Here is a 13212-nt window from a genome sequence, read left to right as displayed (position 1 = left end):
TAGAAATGTGAAACAACTGGCTTTCTTTTTAAATAGCAATTTTATATACATGCTTAAGTAGAAATGTTTCACAGTAAATCGCTCACAAAATATCAAGTCCAGCAAACTGTGTAGACTGGCCGGTGCATTTACAGTATTTCACAGGGAATAAAGCTGGAACACAAAAGCGAGTCCAGACACGCCTGTATATTTACAGATTACACACATTCAATTACAAACACAAATGCACTCGCTGCATTGTTCAGATACTGATAAGCATGGTTTACAGCACTGACAAACCTACCTTTTATTAAACCATTGCAGACTTTCTCTTTGTTTGAATGCATGCTGTACTGCCTGTACAAGATCACGTGAGCATTCCCCCAGGCTTTACAAGCATAGTAACAAGAAGGACAGGACAATCCATCCCATGATTCAATACAGGCGCCATTACTGGAGCCCACTCAGAGGTGGAGGGTGATACAAAGCATTGGACAGACAACAGAAGAAACTGAGTGTTCTACAACTTCTAATTTTGTAAGAGAATTTAAAAACCAATCTATGATTATGTGAAAGTTGAAATTGATTTTGTAATTCCGTCATGTTTTTTATATTAGCAGGCAGGTATTTAAACAAGGTGAAATGTTTATTGAGGGTAGTCTCCAGTATGTGAGAAGAGAGAGGCTGTCATATTAAAGAAACCTGTGTGCTTTTGTAAAGGTAGTGTGGAAACCTTTGTGTTTGAAGAATTGTTTGAATCGGTAAACGGCTTAGCCGTCCCAGTTTAGTTAAGAATCAAAAGTAAAAAGTTTAGTTAGCGCTCCAAAACGGAGTTGGGTTTTTGTTTCTGGTATTTCAAATAAAGGGCACAAACACGCAGTGAAAATTAAAATTCCTGTGTGTGTGTGAGTCAGTCAATCGTGCTGAAAAAGAACCGGAAAGAGCAAGGATCTTTCACAGTATATATTGAATGAAATACAAGGTTTTCGGGTTCCTATAATTGATCGTATGTCACAATCAATTTAGCAATCTTAGAATCCTTGCACACACATGTGTTTTATTCTTTAGCATGCTTCCCTGTCCTTCACCGTGTTAGGCTATACTTTTACCATGGACCATGCAATACCACACTTACATTTCATTTACCATTGACTTGGTTTTCTACACTTTACTACACTTTTACCATGAAGCACACACACAGTGCTCCTCACTTCCCTGTCCTTTACCATGTGCTTCCCTGCTTCACCATGCATACAGTGTGTTTCACAATACTCTATGTCATTTACCTGGCTTGCACACTCTGCTTTTACCATGAAACTCTTCCCTGCTTTACCATGCGTACAGTGTGTTTCACAATACTCTGTCATTTACCTGGCTTGCACACTCTGCTTTTACCATGAAACTCTTCCCTGCTTTACCATGCGTACAGTGTGTTTCACAATACTCTGTCATTTACCTGGCTTGCACACTCTGCTTTTACCATGAAACTCTTCCCTGCTTTACCATGCGTACAGTGTGTTTCACAATACTCTGTCATTTACCTGGCTTGCACACTCTGCTTTTACCATGAAACTCTTCCCTGCTTTACCATGCGTACAGTGTGTTTCACAATACTCTGTCATTTACCTGGCTTGCACACTCTGCTTTTACCATGAAACTCTTCCCTGCTTTACCATGCGTACAGTGTGTTTCACAATACTCTGTCATTTACCTGGCTTGCACACTCTGCTTTTACCATGAAACTCTTCCCTGCTTTACCATGCGTACAGTGTGTTTCACAATACTCTGTCATTTACCTGGCTTGCACACTCTGCTTTTACCATGAAACTCTTCCCTGCTTTACCATGCGTACAGTGTGTTTCACAATACTCTGTCATTTACCTGGCTTGCACACTCTGCTTTTACCATGAAACTCTTCCCTGCTTTACCATGCGTACAGTGTGTTTCACAATACTCTATTTCATTTACCTGGCTTGCACACTCTGCTTTTACCATGAAACTCTTCCCTGCTTCACCATGCATACAGTATGTTTCACAATACTCTATTTCATTTACCTGGCTTGCACACTCTGCTTTTACCATGAAACTCTTCCCTGCTTCACCATGCATACAGTATGTTTCACAATACTCTATTTCATTTACCTGGCTTGCACACTCTGCTTTTATCATGACATTTCAACAAGACACCTCCTCAAAATATATATTTTGAATTACGATCAAGTCTTACAAACCTGGAATCTTTCACTCTAACTGTCCCCAAACCAGATGGATAATCAGCAGCATGTTTAATAAAGCACCAGCAATAATACTTACATATCAGTGCAGCGAGTTCACAAGCCTGCATTCTGTCTCGAGACACTTTCAGAAAGCTGAGCTCAATGTAGAAACTTCCCTGTTTTGAAGCTGTAAACATACAGGTTCCTCCCACTACGCCTGTTTATTAAATGATCACAAATCTGTTTCTAATGTGTCTGATTCTGTCATCTGATAGAACATTAGCCACGTGATCTCATTTCAGGGAATATTTATTTTTACACTTAGTATCTAATAACTTCCTCATTATGGTTGCTGGAAAACAAAACTGATTGTGAAATGCACCAATACAAACACACGCACACGCACACGCACACGCACACGCACACACACACGCACACACACTGACACACACACGCACACACACTGACACACTGACACACACACATAAACAAACAAACACACACACACATAAACAAGCACACACACACACACACTGACACACACACATGCACACTGACACACACACACATAAACAAACAAACACACACACACACACTGACACACATAAACAAACACACACACACACACTGACACACACACACATAAACAAACACACACACACACTGACACACACACACACACACACTGACACACACTGACACACATACACACATAAACAAACACACGCACACACGCACACACACGCACACAGACACACACACACACTGACACACACACACACATACACACACACACTGACACACACACACACATAAACACACACACACACACTGACACACACACACACACACAGACACACACACACACACACACACACACATACAAACGCACACACTCACACACACACGCACATAAACAAACACACACACACACGCACACACACAAACGCACACACACACACGCACACACACACACACACACACACAAACAAACATGCACACACAACAAACAAAATATCTGGGCACTTTTAGTCCGTTTTAAAAAACAATATCTGTTAATATCTGTTTAAACACTACAAGGACTTGGCCTGTGTCCTCAAGGTAGGATTTGTCAGACTTTCCATCCTTGTGGAGACGTTTTTGACCCAGCAAGCGCTATAAACCTGCCCACACACACACACACGTGTGTGCACCCCCCCCACACACACACACAAGGTTTAGTTGTGTAATTGTTAAATGGTTTGAGTGAATAATTGTTTTATTAGTTATATAAGTGTGGCATGTGGCCAGGTGGTGATTGAATGATTGATTGATTGATTGAACCCCTGGCCACTGCATTGCTATATAATCACAAGGAATTGTGTGTTTGTTGTGTAGAGTTATAGTCAGACCTACTAAAATGTGTAGTTATTGCTCTTTGGTGAAGCAAGGCTTTTGTTTGTTTTCTTAAAGGGCCAGTGGCCTATCTTTGTTTTATTGTAAATAAAGTGTGCAAACTCACTTAAAACTGGTGCTCTGTCTGTGTTTGCTATTCTCACCGCTGACCAGCCTTGACCATATATATGTATTTATGTAATGCTCTCTTCTGTACTGTAGGCTAGTCACATGAAGGTAGTTACAATGTATCAGCATATCATTATCATTAACATTATTTAGCGGCAATATGTAACATATACAGTCAAGATATTTTTTTACACATTTCTAGTCTATAGAATTCTATAGTCAACATATTTGTATAGATTTCTAAAATGTCAAACTATACATCTGTTACTTTTCTTTACTCTCCAGACTAAGCAGTTTATCAGTGAGGCTGAACCAATTCACAGAGATATGAGATCATCCTCATTGATCAGTGCAATGCTTGTTTAAACAATTCAACGTTTTAATCATTGAATTCATGAAGCAGGAGAGAGGGGGTGGGTAGACAGTATGTTTCCTAGCAGTTAGGGAGCTGTCATTTTAAAATGAGAACATGAGAGCGAGCCCCTTCCTGTCTGCAGAGCAGCAGAGGCCACTGAGCTGCTGCACAGCATTCAGTCCAGTGAAGGGCTTCAGGGGCTGCGGTTGAGTGAGAGGAAGTGCTGGAGGATGAGCACACAGCAGGGTGCACAGGAAGTGATGGCAACACATTAAACTGACACTTTAGATTATTATTTAGAGGAGATATTAATGTTAAGGTCGTCAATCCCTGTGAACGGGGCAGGACATCCCTGGACAAGAGATGCTGCAACTCAGAGGATTCTGAAAGCTTGAACTCGCACAGCTTTAGATGATGAATTCAATACTTCAGTGTGGTTCTTTAACAGCACTGCAGAAAAGTGTCTCACATGCAGAACTTCATCTCATGAGTTACAAGATCAAGTTAAAGCTTTGTGAACAGGGCCCTTCAACTAGACAAACCCTCACAGTGACACACTGTAACATAAACACTCACACTGCACCTGCTCTGTGGATGCATGGAGATGCACTATAAAGAAATCATTGCAATACTAGATTAGTAACACACATCTACATGAACTAGACAAACCCTCACAGTGACACACTGTAACATAAACACTCACACTGCACCTGCTCTGTGGATGCATGGAGATGCACTATAAAGAAATCATTGCAATACTAGATTAGTAACACACATCTACTAGAAACACACATCTACATGAACTAGACAAACCCTCACAGTGACACACTGTAACATAAACACTCACACTGCACCTGCTCTGTGGATACATGGAGATGCACTATAAAGAAATCATTGCAATACTAGATTAGTAACACACATCTACTAGAGACACACATCTACATGAACTAGACAAACCCTCACAGTGACACACTGTAACATAAACACTCACACTGCACCTGCTCTGTGGATGCATGGAGATGCACTATAAAGAAATCATTGAAATGCTATGTTAGTAGCATACTGTGTAAAATCAAAAGTCTTATCAGTATGATGAAAATGCACCAGTATAACCTACATCCAGTGAATGTGCACAATGTGAATGTGACAGACTGACATCTCTTTATATTCTCAGATTCTGGTACTCTCAATACACTAAAGAACACCCTCACCACGTTTTATTGTGGTGCTCATGAAGCTGCTGGTTTGGCATCACTGGAGGTTTTAAATCCAGAGAGCTGGGATAGCATGAGCAGTGGTAATGCCACTGGAACCATGTCTCACTGCCCAGCCAGTCTGTGACATCTCTTTTGGAGGCTGCCTGCAATGATGCACGAGGCAGGGGCAGCTTCAGGCTGGATTGAAGTGACTGTTTGTCCAGGGGGTCCCCCTCTGTCCCAGCAGGGAGTCTCCCTCAGAGGGGTGAGGCTCTACAGTGGCTGAGCCTTTGAGGAGGGGTGGCAAGAGCCCCCAGAGCAGAGACACACAGAACACCACACTTGTAGGTTTGCATTCAACAGGAGAATAGTTAGAGTGAAACCCTGCTTCAATGTTACCCTCAGATTTTCACATGAATTGTTTTTCATTATACCACAGCTTTATAACAGATCTTTGTTTAATTCTAACTGAATAAATACAACATCCTGTGTGTGACCGCTAGGGGGTGCTGCAACCCCAAAAAGTTAGTCACAATAATAATAATAATAATAATAATAATAATAATTAATTAATTAATTAATTAATTAAAAGAAAATAAGTCAACATATTTGTCTACTTCTTTTCCTTTCTACATGAATCTGTGTATATAATCAGTTTATCATCATACAATATCAAACTTATCTAGAATTGTCTTTATTTTGCCATGTTCTTACCATGGTTTTCTTTTCCAGTTAACTTTTCTAAGGAGCAGAGCAGAACCCCTCATCTAAAGTTGATTGAGGACATGTTTGGTATCAAACTGCTCAGCTCAATCTCCCCTTTTCAGAATCCCCTCTTGTCAGTTTAACAGGGGGTGCAGGGATGCATTCCAGTATTCAGGCTCAATTTAAACCCTGCCTGCCTTCACTTCCTCTCACTAACCACAGACACATATTTCCTTCTCAGAAATGAACACAGAGCTGACTGACCGCAGAAAAGGAGAAGTGTGTTCTGTTTTTGAGATGACCTCTGCAGTGAACAGCACTGTGAGCTCCACTTTGTATCTATAATACAGATCTATCTAGAGATCTGTATCTACAGTAAACCCTGTATACACACACTCATCTGCAGTGTACAGCACTGTGAGCTCCACTTTGTATCTATAATACAGATCTATCTAGAGATCAATCTACAGTAAACCCTGTATACACACACTCATCTGCAGTGAACAGCACTGTGAGCTCCACTTTGTATCTATAATACAGATCTATCTAGAGATCAATCTACAGTAAACCCTGTATACACACACTCATCTGCAGTGAACAGCACTGTGAGCTCCACTTTGTATCTATAATACAGATCTATGTAGAGATCAATCTACAGTAAACTCTGTATACACACACTCATCTGCAGTGAACAGCACTGTGAGCTCCACTTTGTATCTATAATACAGATCTATCTAGAGATCAATCTACAGTAAACCCTGTATACACTCACTCATCTGCAGTGAACAGCACTGTGAGCTCCACTTTGTATCTATAATACAGATCTATCTAGAGATCAATCTACAGTAAACCCTGTATACACTCACTCATCTGCAGTGAACAGCACTGTGAGCTCCACTTTGTATCTATAATACAGATCTATCTAGAGATAAATCTACAGTAAACGCTGTATTTACACACACCTTACTTTTGCTGGGCAAAATAAAACTGCTGTATGATTATAATGTATTTTAAATTTAAAGGAGGAATGTACATTATCAACCAATGCAGTCTAAACTGTACAATGTAAAAGCTGAACAGTGTTTTGGTGCCACCTACTGGATACATTGAAGCATTGCAAATTTGACGTTTGTAACTTTTGAAGGGTTACAACCTAACGCCACTCAAATAGAATATTGGTGTTATTAATAAAACCTGAGAGATGTCTCGTCATGTTTTAATAATAAACGCTTTCTGCAATGCACACATTCTGTAGGCTGCTTATTCACCTTCACTTGTGTTGCTTCTCCTGAATGAATACACTTGGTACAGACCAGGGACAACAACTACAGACCCAAATACAGCTTTACAGAAAGTACTGTTGGGAGCAGTAATATAAATGCAGAGTATTGTATGAGAATATTTACCTTTATTTCCAATCCTCGCAGTCATAAGCAGTTAAACTACTAAAACATTTGAACAATACTGTAACTGGACTGTTTAATACTAAACCTCTCACTCTCTGACATATATGATCTGATTTCTTTATTCATTCAATACATTTAGTTTATTAACCTGCTCTGTCACTCCACTGGGTAGTTACTCATATAATAAAAAGCATTTCATTCAAAGAGCTTTAGTTTTCTAACGCCTCTCAGGGTTTTCTTGTGGAATGGGACGCTTTTTAATCACAATAAGACGCCTCAGGACATCTTTTCAAAGCTTTTACGCCAGTCTTTAATTAACTCCTATTTATTTTAAAGAGGTAAACCACCTGTTCATTTTACAAAACTAGAACCAAACAGCTGAGTGATACACTGTATTTCAAGCCCTCTTCAGCACTCTCAGTGTGTTTATTTTTTCATGTTGTAACATTAACATGATGTCTTGTCCTTTTTAAAATCAATAGCAGTTAATTAAAGCCTGGAGGAAGCGCTTTGATAACGCGTCCCCTCGAGTCTCACAGAGCAGCGCACTCCTTGGCGTGTCTCATTGCTGATGACTCTTCTGCTGCTGTGGACGCGGCTCTGTTGCCTGGTTTAGTTCGCAGCGCAGTCTGAGGAAGAGTCTAAATCTGTGCCGCTGGACAGCAGGGAGGAATACTGTCCTGTATAAAGAATAGGAGACAGTAATACAGTTTAAGAGAAACTAAATAAAAGCATGGGGTAGAAATAGCAGAGGTTACTGCCTGGAAGTTTACTCGTAAAGAATGACCTTTCTGCGACCCTGTGCTGTATTTACCAAAAACAAGTTCACACGCCCTGAACCTGCAAGACTAGCGAAGAGAAAGCTATGAAACTGCGAGCATGCCTGCGCCATTGTGGATCTGTTTGTGACAATGGCGCTGAACTTAAATTAACCTAATATATGTCTAAAAACATTATCAGGGATATACCGTCAGTGTTTAAACATCTTGTTCTGAAGAAGAGGTCGGGAAACAACAATATCTGTACAAAACACAGATTATATATCTGCGAAAAACTCTCTGCATCGACGCTGCTGCAGCCTGATAGAGAAAGGACTATACCAACTCTGGCATGGGGAGGGGGTTACCTGAATTCAAATTGTATTCACTTGGAAAAATATAGAGCTACAAACAGCTCGATTATGATGTTAAAATTGAAAGTCATATTTATTTTTTATTAAAAGATCCGCGGTATCACGATTTCCTTTGCGGTTCATATTAGATGAATTGTTAAACCGCGCTGATCGGTTTGTATTTTGTGATTGGTATATTCCTCGTCCTGTGGGAGACGGACCCGTTCAGACACTGAGGGAGAGCAGAGAGGAGGTGAGAGAGTCTGCATGGAGCTCTACAATGTGTTTATAAACTACAGAGCGCTGTTATATTGTATTATTTTGAAAGGTCCGGGTTGTAGTGTGGTAGGAGCGCGTTGTTTTATCCGTTCAGACACTGAGGGAGAGCAGAGAGGAGGTGAGAGAGTCTGCATGGAGCTCTACAATGTGTTTATAAACTACAGAGCGCTGTTATATTGTATTATTTTGAAAGGTCCGGGTTGTAGTGTGGTAGGAGCGCGTTGTTTTATCCGTTCAGACACTGAGGGAGAGCAGAGAGGAGGTGAGAGAGTCTGCATGGAGCTCTACAATGTGTTTATAAACTACAGAGCGCTGTTATATTGTATTATTTTGAAAGGTCCGGGTTGTAGTGTGGTAGGAGCGCGTTGTTTTATCCGTTCAGACACTGAGGGAGAGCAGAGAGGAGGTGAGAGAGTCTGCATGGAGCTCTACAATGTGTTTATAAACTACAGAGCGCTGTTATATTGTATTATTTTGAAAGGTCCGGGTTGTAGTGTGGTAGGAGCGCGTTGTTTTATCCGTTCAGACACTGAGGGAGAGCAGAGAGGAGGTGAGAGAGTCTGCATGGAGCTCTACAATGTGTTTATAAACTACAGAGCGCTGTTATATTGTATTATTTTGAAAGGTCCGGGTTGTAGTGTGGTAGGAGCGCGTTGTTTTATCCGTTCAGACACTGAGGGAGAGCAGAGAGGAGGTGAGAGAGTCTGCATGGAGCTCTACAATGTGTTTATAAACTACAGAGCGCTGTTATATTGTATTATTTTGAAAGGTCCGGGTTGTAGTGTGGTAGGAGCGCGTTGTTTTATCCGTTCAGACACTGAGGGAGAGCAGAGAGGAGGTGAGAGAGTCTGCATGGAGCTCTACAATGTGTTTATAAACTACAGAGCGCTGTTATATTGTATTATTTTGAAAGGTCCGGGTTGTAGTGTGGTAGGAGCGCGTTGTTTTATCCGTTCAGACACTGAGGGAGAGCAGAGAGGAGGTGAGAGAGTCTGCATGCAGCTCTACAATGTGTTTATAAACTACAGAGCGCTGTTATATTGTATTATTTTGAAAGGTCCGGGTTGTAGTGTGGTAGGAGCGCGTTGTTTTATCCGTTCAGACACTGAGGGAGAGCAGAGAGGAGGTGAGAGAGTCTGCATGGAGCTCTACAATGTGTTTATAAACTACAGAGCGCTGTTATATTGTATTATTTTGAAAGGTCCGGGTTGTAGTGTGGTAGGAGCGCGTTGTTTTATCCGTTCAGACACTGAGGGAGAGCAGAGAGGAGGTGAGAGAGTCTGCATGGAGCTCTACAATGTGTTTATAAACTACAGAGCGCTGTTATATTGTATTATTTTGAAAGGTCCGGGTTGTAGTGTGGTAGGAGCGCGTTGTTTTATCCGTTCAGACACTGAGGGAGAGCAGAGAGGAGGTGAGAGAGTCTGCATGGAGCTCTACAATGTGTTTATAAACTACAGAGCGCTGTTATATTGTATTATTTTGAAAGGTCCGGGTTGTAGTGTGGTAGGAGCGCGTTGTTTTATCCGTTCAGACACTGAGGGAGAGCAGAGAGGAGGTGAGAGAGTCTGCATGGAGCTCTACAATGTGTTTATAAACTACAGAGCGCTGTTATATTGTATTATTTTGAAAGGTCCGGGTTGTAGTGTGGTAGGAGCGCGTTGTTTTATCCGTTCAGACACTGAGGGAGAGCAGAGAGGAGGTGAGAGAGTCTGCATGGAGCTCTACAATGTGTTTATAAACTACAGAGCGCTGTTATATTGTATTATTTTGAAAGGTCCGGGTTGTAGTGTGGTAGGAGCGCGTTGTCTTATCCGTTCAGACACTGAGGGAGAGCAGAGAGGAGGTGAGAGAGTCTGCATGGAGCTCTACAATGTGTTTATAAACTACAGAGCGCTGTTATATTGTATTATTTTGAAAGGTCCGGGTTGTAGTGTGGTAGGAGCGCGTGGTTTTATCCGTTCAGACACTGAGGGAGAGCAGAGAGGAGGTGAGAGAGTCTGCATGGAGCTCTACAATGTGTTTATAAACTACAGAGCCCTGTTATATTGTATTATTTTGAAAGGTCCGGGTTGTAGTGTGGTAGGAGCGCGTTGTTTTATCCGTTCAGACACTGAGGGAGAGCAGAGAGGAGGTGAGAGAGTCTGCATGGAGCTCTACAATGTGTTTATAAACTACAGAGCGCTGTTATATTGTATTATTTTGAAAGGTCCGGGTTGTAGTGTGGTAGGAGCGCGTTGTTTTATCCGTTCAGACACTGAGGGAGAGCAGAGAGGAGGTGAGAGAGTCTGCATGGAGCTCTACAATGTGTTTATAAACTACAGAGCGCTGTTATATTGTATTATTTTGAAAGGTCCGGGTTGTAGTGTGGTAGGAGCGCGTTGTTTTATCCGTTCAGACACTGAGGGAGAGCAGAGAGGAGGTGAGAGAGTCTGCATGGAGCTCTACAATGTGTTTATAAACTACAGAGCGCTGTTATATTGTATTATTTTGAAAGGTCCGGGTTGTAGTGTGGTAGGAGCGCGTTGTTTTATCCGTTCAGACACTGAGGGAGAGCAGAGAGGAGGTGAGAGAGTCTGCATGGAGCTCTACAATGTGTTTATAAACTACAGAGCGCTGTTATATTGTATTATTTTGAAAGGTCCGGGTTGTAGTGTGGTAGGAGCGCGTTGTTTTATCCGTTCAGACACTGAGGGAGAGCAGAGAGGAGGTGAGAGAGTCTGCATGGAGCTCTACAATGTGTTTATAAACTACAGAGCGCTGTTATATTGTATTATTTTGAAAGGTCCGGGTTGTAGTGTGGTAGGAGCGCGTTGTTTTATCCGTTCAGACACTGAGGGAGAGCAGAGAGGAGGTGAGAGAGTCTGCATGGAGCTCTACAATGTGTTTATAAACTACAGAGCGCTGTTATATTGTATTATTTTGAAAGGTCCGGGTTGTAGTGTGGTAGGAGCGCGTTGTTTTATCCGTTCAGACACTGAGGGAGAGCAGAGAGGAGGTGAGAGAGTCTGCATGGAGCTCTACAATGTGTTTATAAACTACAGAGCGCTGTTATATTGTATTATTTTGAAAGGTCCGGGTTGTAGTGTGGTAGGAGCGCGTTGTTTTATCCGTTCAGACACTGAGGGAGAGCAGAGAGGAGGTGAGAGAGTCTGCATGGAGCTCTACAATGTGTTTATAAACTACAGAGCGCTGTTATATTGTATTATTTTGAAAGGTCCGGGTTGTAGTGTGGTAGGAGCGCGTTGTTTTATCCGTTCAGACACTGAGGGAGAGCAGAGAGGAGGTGAGAGAGTCTGCATGGAGCTCTACAATGTGTTTATAAACTACAGAGCGCTGTTATATTGTATTATTTTGAAAGGTCCGGGTTGTAGTGTGGTAGGAGCGCGTTGTTTTATCCGTTCAGACACTGAGGGAGAGCAGAGAGGAGGTGAGAGAGTCTGCATGGAGCTCTGCAATGTGTTTATAAACTACAGAGCGCTGTTATATTGTATTATTTTGAAAGGTCCGGGTTGTAGTGTGGTAGGAGCGCGTTGTTTTATCCGTTCAGACACTGAGGGAGAGCAGAGAGGAGGTGAGAGAGTCTGCATGGAGCTCTGCAATGTGTTTATAAACTACAGAGCGCTGTTATATTGTATTATTTTGAAAGGTCCGGGTTGTAGTGTGGTAGGAGCGCGTTGTTTTATCCGTTCAGACACTGAGGGAGAGCAGAGAGGAGGTGAGAGAGTCTGCATGGAGCTCTACAATGTGTTTATAAACTACAGAGCGCTGTTATATTGTATTATTTTGAAAGGTCCGGGTTGTAGTGTGGTAGGAGCGCGTTGTTTTATCCGTTCAGACACTGAGGGAGAGCAGAGAGGAGGTGAGAGAGTCTGCATGGAGCTCTACAATGTGTTTATAAACTACAGAGCGCTGTTATATTGTATTATTTTGAAAGGTCCGGGTTGTAGTGTGGTAGGAGCGCGTTGTTTTATCCGTTCAGACACTGAGGGAGAGCAGAGAGGAGGTGAGAGAGTCTGCATGGAGCTCTACAATGTGTTTATAAACTACAGAGCGCTGTTATATTGTATTATTTTGAAAGGTCCGGGTTGTAGTGTGGTAGGAGCGCGTTGTTTTATCCGTTCAGACACTGAGGGAGAGCAGAGAGGAGGTGAGAGAGTCTGCATGGAGCTCTACAATGTGTTTATAAACTACAGAGCGCTGTTATATTGTATTATTTTGAAAGGTCCGGGTTGTAGTGTGGTAGGAGCGCGTTGTTTTTGTGTGTGTGTGTGTGTTGTATTTGTGAAGCGGCGTGTCTGTGTCAGCGTGTTTGTTTTTCTTCTCATCCTCTCATTCACAGTCTGTGTGTTTCAGGGCTGACAGCTTCGCGGGTTTCCAGACAGATTCTCATTGTTCTGAAAGCGTCTCGCGGGTCAATACGGGTTTCGTTCTGTTACCCGGAGCGCGCGCCGGCTGCTCG

The sequence above is a fragment of the Acipenser ruthenus genome, chromosome 51, assembly GCF_902713425.1.
Source record: "Acipenser ruthenus chromosome 51, fAciRut3.2 maternal haplotype, whole genome shotgun sequence".
Taxonomy (NCBI): Eukaryota; Metazoa; Chordata; class Actinopteri; order Acipenseriformes; family Acipenseridae; genus Acipenser; species Acipenser ruthenus.
The sequence above is the reverse complement of the archived record's forward strand: the minus strand, read 5'-3'. Positions refer to the sequence as shown.